Source organism: Triticum urartu, unplaced genomic scaffold (genome assembly GCF_056163025.1).
Source record: "Triticum urartu cultivar PI428250 unplaced genomic scaffold, HENAU_Tu73 scaffold2, whole genome shotgun sequence".
Taxonomy (NCBI): Eukaryota; Viridiplantae; Streptophyta; class Magnoliopsida; order Poales; family Poaceae; genus Triticum; species Triticum urartu.
Window position 1 is genome coordinate 3,036,128 of NW_028260368.1, and position 12,795 is coordinate 3,048,922.

The 12,795-nt window shown below is 35.6% G+C and overlaps 2 non-coding genes across 2 annotated transcripts; one reads left to right on the forward strand and one right to left on the reverse strand.

Moving 5' to 3' along the window:
* The first annotated feature begins 531 nt into the window (after window positions 1–531).
* TRNAS-GGA (transfer RNA serine (anticodon GGA)) lies at window positions 532–618 on the forward strand. The gene has a single exon. It is a non-coding gene; the product is annotated as a tRNA-Ser (tRNA).
* A 1,219-nt stretch (window positions 619–1,837) lies between these two features.
* On the reverse strand, window positions 1,838–1,910 carry TRNAT-UGU (transfer RNA threonine (anticodon UGU)). The gene has a single exon. It is a non-coding gene; the product is annotated as a tRNA-Thr (tRNA).
* Window positions 1,911–12,795: the final 10,885 nt, after the last annotated feature.

Below are 12,795 nucleotides of genomic sequence, written 5' to 3' on the forward strand. Positions count from 1 at the left end.
GATTGATCCATATGCTCTACTCTAAATCCATATGCTTTAAATGGATAAGAGAGATATGGATTTTCCGCTCAGCTCAAATTGTATCCTTTTCCTTCTGCTTGGACACGAAGAGATATGAAATATTTGACTAAGACTGGATTTCATTCCACTTTCCTATTTCTGAACAACAACTTATGTTATCAACTATTTCGTGTTTTCAAAGTTATTAATTGTCTCATACCCTATTTTTGATTTCGATAGTATGGTGTAGCGTATCTTATGCAAACGGAATTCTAAGGTTTCTTTATTTTATTATGCAATAAGAAGAATTCTTCCATTTTCTTTTTCTTTAGTTGCGGGAAAACCCAAATTAAAACTTTTATTTTATAGCGAGCGCAATTTCTAGTAAAAAATCCTGTATCCTTCCACTTAGATCAAAAGGAATTTTTCCAATAGAACTATGGAACCCCCGAGTGGTTGCGGTTGTACCTGTACTGCAGGAATAAGAAAACTCGCTATTCACTCAGTTTATTTTCCATAATAAGTTATGTAGGAGAGATGGCCGAGCGGTTCAAGGCGTAGCATTGGAACTGCTATGTAGACTTTTGTTTACCGAGGGTTCGAATCCCTCTCTTTCCGTTTTTCTTAATTCATCAACGTTAAGGATCACAATGTATCAAATCAAATAACAATTTTTTCCAGCAATAATATAATATCTTATATTATCTTATTTTGATTTAATAGAAATTAGAAATTCTCTATAGCAAATTACTGTGGTATGTAAAATACACATAGAGGAAAAAAGAAAAAAGGATCCTAATCCTAGGGTTAATCAATTTTAGCTAGTTGATGGGAAAATACAAATTAATGGTAATGGTCTTAGGGCGATTTAGTTCGGGGAAAGGGGAAGGGGAAGAAAATTCTATGAACCTTTCCTTTTTTCGTTAAGTTCAAGTCTGACGAGAGTAATATTCTACAACTAACAACTCATTTATTTTGAGACCGACCCACTTCCTATCTAGGATTTTATTTACTAGTCCTTTATATTCCAACGTGTCAATCGCCAAATGCTTTGGCAATTTCCCCGGGTCCGATGAAGCAATATAATTTTGAACCAGACCTTTTGATCTTTGGTTATCTTTCGTAGTAATAATATCTCGGGGTTTGCAACGAAAACTTGGTATATTGACTATACGACCATTAACTAAAATATGTCTATGGTTGACTAATTGGCGGGCCCCAGGAATGGTTGAAGCCATACCCAATCGAAAAAGGATATTATCCAAACGCATTTCAAGTAATTGTAGTAAAACCTGGCCTGTTGACCTTTTTGCTTTTCCAGCGATATGTACATATCTAAGTAATTGTCGTTCTGTCAGACCATAATGAAAACGCAATTTCTGTTTTTCTTGAAGACGAATACGATATTGCTCCTTTTTCCCAGAATTGAATTTTTTTTTAAGATTACTTCCGGATTTAGGTGTTTTTCTAGTGAGTCCTGGTAAAGCTCCCAGACGGCGTATTTTTTTTAAACGAGGTCCTCGATAACGGGACATGAAGACTCCTTTTTTTATTTTATTGAAATTTCATTTTACACAATTAATTTCATTGTATTTACATTACAGAATACATCGAAATTAAAACTGAATTAAACTACAGGATAAACAGAGTAAAATCAACTAAAGTACCCCAAAAAATGGAATTTCATCAAAATCTTTTTTTTTTGTATATATATTATTTATTTTATTGTTTTGTATCTAGCAAAATTGTAAGGTAAAAAACATAAAAGATCCTGGATTCTCCATTTAATTCGGAAAAAAAGAGATTCTTGTTCGTAGAACATCGATAGAGAAAAAAAAGCCGACTATCGGATTTGAACCGATGACCCTCGCATTACAAATGCGATGCTCTAACCTCTGAGCTAAGTGGGCTTACATAACGGAAATAGTGTAACAAATAGAAATAGGTATAGTATAGGAAATCCGTAAAATCTCAGATATTAGTTATTAATCTTAGCTATTAACTAGTTCTAAATTTGAAGTTATACTTATAAAAATAAAAAAATACTAAAACTTCTTAAAGATAAAGTTAGCTTGATATGCTTAACTATAGGATATTAAAAAATAAAATTATAGAATTTATTGGTATTTTCATTCGATCATTATAGACTTTATTATTTGTTAATAATTTGAGGATTAATATTTCACTAAGGGGAACATAGAGTCAGAGTAAATAAAATTGCTAATTCTGATTAGAAAAAAAGAATAAATATCAAGCGTTATAGTATAATTTTGAATACTATAAAAAAGTAAGACGGGAGGTGGGGGAGATAAAAACTTTTGGATATATTGATTCGGATTGAATTGCAAATACATCAAGGATAGAATCAATTCAATTCTGAATTGCAATAAGCAAGCGAGGTCTCTCAAATAGAGTCGAACTGAACTGCTAGACTACGTTGAGTGATGAACTCAATGATTCAAAAAAAAAACTAAGAGATGGATGAAATTACACAAGGAATCCTGGTCTCAAAGAAGAGGGAAATGGGGATATGGCGAAATCGGTAGACGCTACGGACTTGATTGTATTGAGCCTTGGTATGGAAACCTGCTAAGTGGTAACTTCCAAATTCAGAGAAACCCTGGAATTAAAAAAGGGCAATCCTGAGCCAAATCCGTGTTTTGAGAAAACAAGGGGTTCTCGAACTAGAATACAAAGGAAAAGGATAGGTGCAGAGACTCAATGGAAGCTGTTCTAACGAATCGAGTTAATTACGTTGTGTTGTTAGTGGAATTCCTTCTAGTTCTAAATTAGAGAAAGAGGGGTTTTATACCTTATACATTTAATAAACACGTATAGATACTGACATAGCAAACGATTAATCACAGAACTCATATTATATTCTAATTATAATATAGGTTCTTTATCTTTTTTAAAAATGAAATTAGAAATGATAATGATTATGAAATAAAAAACTCATATCATAATTTTTTTTTTTCATTATTGTGAATCCACTCCAATCGAATATTGAATAATCAAATTCTTCAATTAAAATTCAAAGTTTTCGAGATCTTTAAAAAAGTGGATTAATCGGACGAGGACAAAGAGAGAGTCCCATTCTACATGTCAATACTGACAACAATGAAATTTCTAGTAAAAGGAAAATCCGTCGACTTTATAAGTTGTGAGGGTTCAAGTCCCTCTATCCCCAAATCCTCTTTTATTCCCTAACTATACTATATTATTATTATTTATCCTCTTTTTTTTTTTCTTTTTATCAATGCACTTTTTTTTCTTTTTATCAATGCAATGGGTTTAAGATTCATTAGCTTTCTCATTCTACTCTTTCACAAAGGAATGCGAAGAGAACTCAATGGATCTTATCCTATTCATTGAATAGATTTCTTTTTTATTAGAGTATCGGCAAGAAATCTTGGTTATTCACTCTATTTTTAAGTTTTATTTAAGTAAACCATGCACAATGCATAGGACTACCCCCCCCATTTTCAAATTTAAAATTTGAAATACTTTAATTAATTTTTAGTCCTTTTAATTGACATAGATACAAATACTCTACTAGGATGATGCACAAGAAAAGGTCAGGATAGCTCAGTTGGTAGAGCAGAGGACTGAAAATCCTCGTGTCACCAGTTCAAATCTGGTTCCTGGCGAAGAAAAAAAAAAAAAAGATCCACCGAATAGGTATTGATCCAAATACCTCGAGATGGATTGTGATACATATTCATTAATAATATTTATTCATCTAAGTGGATAAATCTATAATATAAATATAGAGGCACTTCTTTTTCTTTTTAAAGAAGTTTTAAAATATATCTTTTCTTTATGATAAAGAAGGGGGTGAGATTCCCCTTTATTTTTTTGCGTTTCTTAATTTTGTATTCCGCTATTCCGACGAATATTTTTTTAGTCTTGCTTATCTTTATCTTATCTTATTTTCCTAGTTGTGCTAAGTAATGTGCGCGGTACAAAGTTCCTGGTAGAGAACTTCTTTGAGTCATCCTATTTTTCTGTTCATATGAAGGAAATTAATATGCGATTTTCAAAATAGGGGAATCCAAATGAAACCCTTTTTTTGCTCAGTCTATCTGGAATGCTTTTGTATAATTAGGAATTAATTATAAATAGGTATTCCGTTTCATCTAGGAAAAGAACCTAAAAATATTCCTTGACTTGAATAAAATCTGGAGTTGTGTTGTATAAGTGAGCATGAATTTCTTATCATTCAATGAGCATCTTGTATTTCATAAAAATTGGGGGTTATATAATCCTTACGTAAGGGCCAGCCTATCCAACTTTCAGGCATTAGGATACGTTTAAGGCGCGGATGATTATCATAAGAGATTCCCACCATATCATAAGATTCGCGTTCTTGAAAATCGGCACTTCTCCAAATCCAGAAGACAGACGGAATTCTAGGATTATCCTTTTGGGCAAAGACTTTTATGCAGACTTCTTCTGGATTATCTATACCATATTGTATTCTCGTAAGATGATACACGCTAGCTAAAGATCCACCGGGTGCTACATCATAAGCACATTGGGAGCGTAAATAATTGTAACCATATACATATAAAATGACAGCAATGGAATCCCAATCCCCTGCTTTTATTTGTAAAGTCTCTATTCCTCGGTGATCAAAGCCCAAAGATCTATGAACCACCTCATGTTTGACTAGCCAATTAGATAACCAACCCTGCTGCATTGTCTTCATCTCTCCCTCTTTGTATAAATATTTCACATTTCGGATGCAAGTTTGAAAGATTGCCCTGCTTTTTATTTTTCTACACAAAAGAGCCCCTCTCCTAATTCACTAATTTGTAGGAAGGTACTGAACTTTTGGATTTGAAAAAAGTTTCAGAAGATATATCTAATGTAGATGGTGATTGATAGAGCAATTCTTGCTCATAAGTTCCTGTATGAGTACTGCGCCTAACATAAAGCTTGTGACTGGTAGTAAAACATCTATTTTTATTTTGAGATAGAGTTTGATCCTCAACTATTTCTCGCGATATCTTCTTACGAAGTTTTGTTAGGGCATCTATAACTGCCTCCGGTTTAGGTGGGCAGCCCGGCAAGTAGACATCCACAGGAATTAACTTATCAACTCCCCGAACAGTACTATAGGAATCCGTACTGAACATTCCCCCTGTAATAGTACAGGCTCCCATAGCAATGACGTATTTTGGTTCAGGCATTTGCTCGTATAATCTCACTAAAGAGGGAGCCATTTTCATTGTTACCGTACCGGCTGTTAAAATTAGGTCTGCTTGCCTAGGACTTGATCTTGGTACCAATCCATAACGATCAAAGTCGAATCGTGAGCCTATTAATGAAGCAAATTCAATGAAACAACAACTGGTACCGTATAGAAGGGGCCATAAACTGGAGAGTCTTGACCAATTCGAAAGATCATTTGGTGTAGTTGAAATAACAGAATTGGAACTTGTTTGGTCAAGTAAGGGAAACTCAATCAAATTCATAACTGTCTCAATAGAATCTTTTCCTTCTTTTTTTTTGTCTAAATATTCAGTTAAGACCATTCCAAGGCTCCTTTTCGCCATGCATAAACTAAACCAACAACTAAGATAAGCACGAAAATCAAAGCTTCGATAAAAACGGATACACCCAATACGTCGAAACTCATTGCCCAAGGGTATAGAAAGACGGTTTCCACATCAAAAACAACAAAAACGAGCGCAAACATATAATAGCGTATTCGGAATTGTACCCAAGCCCCTCCCATGGGTTCTATACCCGATTCATAACTAGAAAGCTTCTCTGGTCCTTCACTAACCGGGGCTAAAAGTCCTGAAATCGAAAATGCCAAAATAGGAATAAGGCTTGCTATTATTAGAAATGTCCAAAAAATATCATATTCGTGAAGCAGAAACATAATGTACTCCCATTAATGTGGAATAGGCGGAACTTAAATTAGTCAATTCAATTCAGCATTGTCAATTTATCCAGAACTTCTCTCTTTTCCTCGGTGAAACAAGAATCTTTTTTGTTCAAACAAAAGCGCTTAGTTTAAGTTTAGCCTTTGTTTCCTCTGTGCTGCATCTTCTTTAAAGATTCATCCAATGGAATCCCAACTCCCTTTCTTTTGGATTTCCATTCTATTTAGATATGGTGTATGTAGATCTAATTCTTATATAAAGAAAACTTTCTCGTTTCACTTTGTCTCGCTTTCTCTAGAATCTCTAGAAAAAAGAATAGCTCTATCCTTTATTTAATATTTAATAATAAAATAATAAGAGACTATTAAATAAAAATGAGAATACTACTAAATTAGAACCTAATTAAGATAGTAGGACTAATCTATGCAGTATAATTAATGAGAAGTAATACTATAAAATAAAAATAAAGAACTCTATTTCAGAACTATGAGACAGAATATTCTGTTTTCTTATTTACTCTTTACTTTATTTTTTCTATTTAAAGTTGATCAATTTACATAATGTATCTATAAACAAAGTAATAAATATACTTAAAACAAAGTAGGAATTCGCAAAATGGATAAAATCATTGCAGTTATTATAGGGAAGTCTAGAGATATCCTATTTGAAGGAGGACGGGATTCAAATCAGGGAAAGGATCCTTTCTTCTATTGATTTGATAGAAATTCGTTTTTCTTTTCCTGTCTGTATGATTTTGATTTTCGATGAATGAGCCTTTGGTAATGCTTTTATCTCTATTCTATGTCGCAGGCGCCTATCCAGTCTATAAACAAATACTAATGAGAAAATGAAAACTATACTAAACTAAAGAAAACATAGGATAGAGATCCTAAAATCTAAAAAAGGGCATATTAGGGCTATACGGATTCGAACCGTAGACCTTCTCGGTAAAACAGATCAAACGGATTATTATCGAAATGATTTGAACTGTTTCAAAGACCCAACATGCATTTTTTTGCATTGGGCTCTTTCATAAACTGATTTAAAGATCAGTTAGTCCACCATAGTTTTTCTTTACGGAAAGATAATGAGATGGCTCCCTGTGCTCTGATTGATTTTTTGTATTATGATCTATCTAGGAGCAATACCAAAGTGTTTCAAAGGAGGATTACCTTGACTTAGGTCTGCCTCCGGTCTAAATTAAATCAACCTAAGTGAAATGGAGTCTCTATCGTTCCACTGCAAGAGTTAACTATGAGACTTCATACACCTTAAAGTTCATAGAACGAAAAGAAGTTTTTTGGAGGCCCTTATCCTCATTACGCCTAGCATTTAGTGGGCTGGATATTTACCTTATCAACTAGCAAATCCATAAGGGTTCTATTTGATTAGGCACCTGAATTGGCACCTGAATCGGACTGAACCGACTGTTTGTCAGGCTACTGTTCTCCTATTCTCTCGAATCTATGAAGTAAGACATTGATTTTGCAATAAGATCGATTATGTTCATTGCATAATAAGCTCCTTTGAAAAGCATTGGCGCACGTGTAAACGAGTTGCTCTACCGAACTGAGCTATAGCCCTTATCAGAGATATCTTAACATATAGATAATTTCTTGTCAAGATGAATATTTTCTAATGCCAGAGGATACCCCTTTGATCTGTATCTGTTTAGTATTTAGTTTAGTATTTAGTATATAACAGACCAATAACAGAGCGGTATTGCTTAGAAAAGGGATTCAATATATAATCGATCGAAGTAATGGGTCTTCCTTTGTGGTGATAAATTGCCTACTTAACTCAGTGGTTAGAGTATTGCTTTCATACGGCGGGAGTCATTGGTTCAAATCCAATAGTAGGTAAGTAGGTAGAAAAATTACTAGATAGCATTGGACTTACTTCGCTTCGCTATCTAATAACTTTTTCTACCCCTCTTCCCTTTTTCTTTGTATCAACTATAAACCACTGGATTGTCTTCAATTGGATGGGGGAATCCAATTGACAGCCTCGATTCGTATCCTAGCTCGTCTGAGAGCGAGCTTCGCTTCAACCAAATCTTTCGTACCCTCAGCTTTACTCAAGTTAGCTTCGGCTATTTCAAGTGCCTTTTGAGCTTCTTCCGGATCAATATCACTACCCAGTTCCGCATCATTTCCTAAAATGATGATCTCATTATTAACTATTCTCGCAAAACCGCTCCACAGAATCGCTGTTAACCATTGGTCGTTGAGGAGGCGTATTCTCAAAGGACCCATATCTACTGCTGTGTTAATGGGGGCGTGGTTTGGTAATACGCCAATTTGGCCACTATTAGTGGATAAAATGATTTCTTTCACTTCACAATCCCAAATAATTCGCTTAGGAGTCAGTACATAAAGATTTAATTTCATTTCTTCGATTTGTTCTCCTCTTCTAAGGTTATAGCTTTCGTGCTAGCTTCATCGATGTTACCCACCAAATAAAAAGCCTGTTCAGGTAGGCCGTCTAATTCTCCGGAAAGGATTAGTTGAAATCCCCTAATAGTTTCCGCAAGAGCAACATACTTTCCTGGAGAACCAGTAAAAACTTCTGCCACAAAGAACGGTTGTGATAAGAAACGCTCAATTTTTCTTGCTCTTGCTACAGTTAAACGATCCTCTTCCGATAATTCATCCAAGCCAAGAATTGCGATAATGTCCTGAAGTTCTTTGTAACGTTGTAAAGTTTCCTTAACTCTTTGCGCAGTTTCATAATGTTCGTTGCCAACGATCCGAGGCTGTAACATAGTCGAGGTTGAATCTAAAGGATCTACTGCTGGATAAATACCCTTGGAAGCTAATCCTCTGGAAAGTACGGTAGTAGCATCCAAATGTGCAAATGTTGTGGCAGGGGCAGGGTCGGTCAAATCGTCTGCAGGTACATAAACTGCTTGAATCGAAGTTATAGATCCCTTTTTAGTAGAAGCAATTCTTTCTTGCAAAGAACCCATTTCTGTACTAAGAGTAGGTTGATAACCCACTGCGGAGGGCATTCTCCCTAATAAAGCGGATACCTCTGATCCTGCTTGAACAAAACGAAAGATATTATCGATAAATAAAAGCACGTCTTGCTTATTAACATCTCGGAAATATTCCGCCATAGTTAGGGCAGTTAAACCAACTCTCATACGAGCTCCCGGTGGTTCATTCATTTGGCCATAGACTAGAGCTACCTTTGATTCCTCAATATTTTTTTCATTAATTACTCCGGATTCCTTCATTTCCATATAAAGATCATTTCCTTCACGAGTCCGTTCCCCTACTCCACCGAATACGGATACGCCCCCATGAGCTTTAGCAATGTTATTGATTAATTCCATGATCAGTACTGTTTTACCTACTCCAGCCCCCCCAAATAGTCCTATTTTTCCTCCACGTCGATAAGGAGCTAAAAGATCGACGACCTTAATACCTGTTTCAAAGATGGATAATTTCGTATCTAACTCGATAAAGGCAGGCGCAGATCTATGAATAGGGAACGTTGCACTACTATCTACAGGACCCAAATTGTCAACAGGCTCCCCAAGAACGTTGAAAATTCGTCCGAGAGTAGCTCCACCGACCGGAACACTGAGAGGAGCTCCCGTGTCAATCACTTCCATTCCTCTCATCAACCCGTCCGTAGCACTCATAGCTACAGCTCTAACTCGATTATTTCCTAATAATTGTTGTACCTCACAAGTCACATTAATTTGCTTATCGGCAGTGTCTCTACTCTGGACTACCAAAGCGTTATAAATATAAGGTAACTTGCCTGGGGGAAAAGTGACATCCAGCACGGGTCCAATAATTTGATCGATACGACCTGTACTTTTTTCTTCAATTGTGGAAACCCCGGGAGGAGAAGTAGTAGGATTGGTTCTCATAATTATCACATAATTAAAAAAAAGGAATTTGTCGAAATTTTTCTTTTTTTATTGTTGAATAATGCCAAATCAAATCAAAAAAAATCCAAAAGTAAAAAGGAAATGAATTAGTTAATTCAATAAGAGAGAAAAGGGGACCAGGACTTGATTTCGTTGCCCAAGCGAATCCCATTCAATCGTTTACTCATGGAATGAGTCCATTGGAAAGTTCAATCAATCTTTTTTTTCATATACATTTTGCCTTTTGTGGAGGATCTGTGCCTACTCTACTTTCCTATCTAGGACTTCGATATACAAAATATATACTACTGTGAAGCATAGATTGCTGTCAACAAAGAATTTTATTAGTATTTAGTTAGGTATTTGCATTCAAAATAAGAAAAGAGAACTATTAAGAACTTGTAAAATAAGGATTAGGAATTAATTTGGGTTGCGCTATATCTATCAAAGAGTATACAATAATTATGGATTTGGTAAATCAAATCCATGGTTTAATAACGAACCGTGTTAACTTACCATAACAACAACTCAATTCCTATCGAATTCCTATATTGGAATTCCTATAGGATAGAACATACACAGGGTGTACGCATTATATATGAATGAAACATATTCATTAACCTAAGCATGCCCTCAATTTTCTTTAATGAGTTGATATTATATTAATTGAATATCCTTTTTGTTTTACGAGATTTTTGCTAAAGTTTCATTTACGCCTAATTAACATCGAGTAGACCCTGTTATTGTGAGAATTCTTAATTCAAGAGTTATAGGGAGGGACTTATGTCACCACAAACAGAAACTAAAGCAGGTGTTGGATTTCAAGCTGGTGTTAAAGATTATAAATTGACTTACTACACCCCAGAGTATGAAACTAAGGATACTGATATCTTGGCAGCATTCCGAGTAAGTCCTCAGCCTGGGGTTCCGCCCGAAGAAGCAGGGGCTGCAGTAGCTGCCGAATCTTCTACTGGTACATGGACAACTGTTTGGACTGATGGACTTACCAGTCTTGATCGTTACAAAGGACGATGCTATCACATCGAGCCTGTTGCTGGGGAAGACAACCAATGGATCTGTTATGTAGCTTATCCATTAGGACCTATTTGAAGAGGGTTCCGTTACTAACATGTTTACTTCCATTGTAGGTAACGTATTTGGTTTCAAAGCCCTACGTGCTCTACGTTTGGAGGATCTACGAATTCCCCCTACTTATTCAAAAACTTTCCAAGGCCCGCCTCATGGTATCCAAGTTGAAAGAGATAAGTTGAACAAGTACGGTCGTCCTTTATTGGGATGTACTATTAAACCAAAATTGGGATTATCCGCAAAAAATTATGGTAGAGCGTGTTATGAGTGTCTACGTGGTGGACTTGATTTTACCAAAGATGATGAAAACGTAAACTCACAACCATTTATGCGCTGGAGAGACCGTTTTGTCTTTTGTGCCGAAGCTATTTATAAATCACAGGCCGAAACCGGTGAAATCAAGGGGCATTACTTGAATGCGACTGCGGGTACATGTGAAGAAATGATTAAGAGAGCTGTATTTGCAAGAGAATTAGGGGTTCCTATTGTAATGCATGACTACTTAACTGGGGGATTCACCGCAAATACTACTTTGGCTCATTATTGCCGCGACAATGGCCTACTTCTTCACATTCACCGTGCAATGCATGCAGTTATTGATAGACAGAAAAATCATGGTATGCATTTCCGTGTATTAGCTAAAGCATTGCGTATGTCTGGGGGAGATCATATCCACTCCGGTACAGTAGTAGGTAAGTTAGAAGGGGAACGCGAAATGACTTTAGGTTTTGTTGATTTATTGCGCGATGATTTTATTGAAAAAGATCGTGCTCGCGGTATCTTTTTCACTCAGGACTGGGTATCCATGCCAGGTGTTATACCGGTAGCTTCAGGTGGTATTCATGTTTGGCATATGCCAGCTCTGACCGAAATCTTTGGGGACGATTCTGTATTACAATTTGGTGGAGGAACTTTAGGACATCCTTGGGGAAATGCACCTGGTGCAGCAGCTAATCGAGTGGCTTTAGAAGCCTGTGTACAAGCTCGTAACGAAGGGCGCGATCTTGCTCGCGAAGGTAATGAAATTATCCGAGCAGCTTGCAAATGGAGTCCTGAACTAGCCGCAGCTTGTGAAGTATGGAAGGCGATCAAATTCGAGTTCGAGCCGGTAGATACTATTGATTAACTAGATAAAACTAAAGATAAAGAAGGTATAAATAAAAAAGAAACGAAATAAAAAGAGAAAAAAATCAGTTATGAAATGCAGTAATTCTTCTTTATTCTTCTAATTGATTGCAATTAAACTCGGCTCAATCTTTTTTAGAAAAAAAAGATTGAGCCGAATAAAAATAGATCATGATATGATCATGAGACTTGACAAATTGAGATTCGTCTATTCTATATATCTAGAATATATATATTAAGGTATAATACAATAAAGAAATACAAATAAAATAATAAAATAATAAAATATAGTATTATCATATGATAATGATAATGGAATCAAATACGCAGTATTTACAGAAAAAAGTCTTCGTTTATTGGGAAAGAATCAATATACTTTTAATGTCGAATCGGGATTCACTAAGACAGAAATAAAGCATTGGGTCGAACTCTTCTTTGGTGTTAAGGTGGTAGCTGTGAATAGCCATCGACTACCTGGAAAAGGTAGAAGAATAGGACCTATTCTGGGCCATACAATGCATTACAGACGTATGATCATTACCCTTCAACCGGGTTATTCTATTCCACTTCTAGATAGAGAAAAAAACTAAAGGAGAATGAATGAAAAAAGACATAGTTTGGAAGTTAGACCTTTTTATAGGACTCTCTTTCAATTTCAAAAAAGAGGACGTTTGAAACTTTTAACAGGCGTAATCGTGAGTCAACAAGTGACTCGAACTGTGTGTAAAAAAAGAAGCATTTTTTTTTTTTCAAAATGCTAGAACTAGATAAGGAAGTTTTCTATAACCTTGAGAAAAAGGA